Source organism: Apodemus sylvaticus, chromosome 8, assembly GCF_947179515.1.
Source record: "Apodemus sylvaticus chromosome 8, mApoSyl1.1, whole genome shotgun sequence".
Lineage (NCBI taxonomy): Eukaryota > Metazoa > Chordata > Mammalia > Rodentia > Muridae > Apodemus > Apodemus sylvaticus.
The window spans coordinates 49,458,688-49,460,528 of record NC_067479.1 but is presented as its reverse complement, the minus strand read 5'-3'; positions in this window follow the sequence as shown (position 1 = coordinate 49,460,528).

The window sequence follows — 1,841 nt, the reverse complement described above, 5'->3', positions numbered from 1 at the left end:
TGCCTTCTACTCTGTCTTTGGGCATCTTGTATGAATTAATTCAAACAGAGATCAACAGTGATCAGGGAACTGAGAGCAGGCCAGAATGAAATCCCAGAAACAACAGTAACATATTTTTATAACCCACTGAATAATGTAAAGATTCATGAGTCCCTATTTGCATAAACAATTGAAAAGGGTTATTCTCCAGTGGAAAGAGAATACTAGTTAATTTAAAAGGAATGATGAAGTCTGAAATTACTATTTTATATTCATAAATGATTTAGACAAAAAAAAATCTATGGATGCTAAAATCAGTGGGTAAAAGTTTGATGAGGAGCAGGATGTTTGCATAGCCTCAAAGTATCTCCTCACAAATTGCTGATCAACTGCTTATTACTTATTTAAAAGCCCCACAGTGGAGAAACCCAGCATGTGTCATCTTAAAACCATGTGATTATAGTCTACAGTGCCAAATAACAGGACAAGCCATCACCATGCATTTCCCAACATGATACACTGAGAAAAACACACCACCCTTCTGTGGGATTCCTGCCAAAAATGCACAGCTTTGTTTTGAATCTTGATGAAACATCAGACAAAGGCAAATTAAAAATCACTCTGCAAAGTTACTGGGCCTGTGCTCTTCAAAAAAAAAAAAAATCAAAATCATTAGAAAGTGGGAAATCTGGGGATTTTTTTTTTCTAGTTTGAAAGAAGATCAGAGAAATACAACAATTAGATGATCCAGCAGTGTATCCTAGGTCATAATCATTGCCTGAATCATTTACTTTTTGTTTTATGAATCTTTTATTGGAACAACTTGAAAAAGGTTGAGTAGAGTTTCATGTATTAGATGGGAATGTGTGTCAGTGTTAAATTCTTGATTTTCATGGGTATGCTCTGGTTGCTTAAGGGGGTGTCCTCATTATTAGGAAATGTACACCAAAATATTCGGGAGCCGTAGGAAAACGGCACTGAAAAGATTGAAGCAAAGAATATGTTGGAACCCCCCCTTGGGCTCAAGTTGGACTCCTGGAGTGTAGGGGAAATGCCCTTTGGTGTCTCTGAAGGGTGCTGTGTTTGGGGAAGAGGCCTTTGCATGTGCAACCATTAACTTAGTCACACTGACTACATCTGAGCTTTTGTAAGAAGAGAGAAGTGAAACTGACACAGAGAAGAGTTGTGACAGCCAGGGCAGAGGCTGCTGCGATGCAGCTGCAAGTCGGGGATACTGAGGACTTCTGGCCAATATCAGAAGCTATCCCAGGAAGACACAATCCTGCCATCACCTTCATCATTGAACTTGTAGCCTCCTGAACGGAGAGAGTGAATGTCTGTTATCTTAAACTACCCAGCGTGTGGAATTTGGCTATGGCAGCCCTTGAAGTGAATAGATGCTTTTTGGTTGCTTATTAGGTGTATGCTCTTATGAGTTGAAAATTCTAAGAGGTACAGTGAAACAGATTTTAAGTTGTGTGTGTGTGTGTGTGTGTGTGTGCACCCATGAATGAAAGAGCCATTACATTCCCTGAGGCTGGGCTGGAGGTAAAGGCAGTTGTAAGTTGCCGGACATGGGTGCTAGGCACTGAACTTGAGCTTCTGCAAAAGCAGGATGTGATCTGAAAACTCATGAGCCAAAAGCCTCTAAGAAACATTTAAGAGATGCTTTCTCCCTTTCCTATCCCACACACTGTTATGTGATGTTGCTATGCATTTTACCCTGCTCCCCTCCTCCCTGGATGTTGTCTTTAAAAAATCTAACCAGATATAACAAAAATATTGACTGAATTATACTTGAAGCTATTTTGGGATTAACACAACACAATAAAAAAATGCCTCAAATTATCTGACCCAGAGAT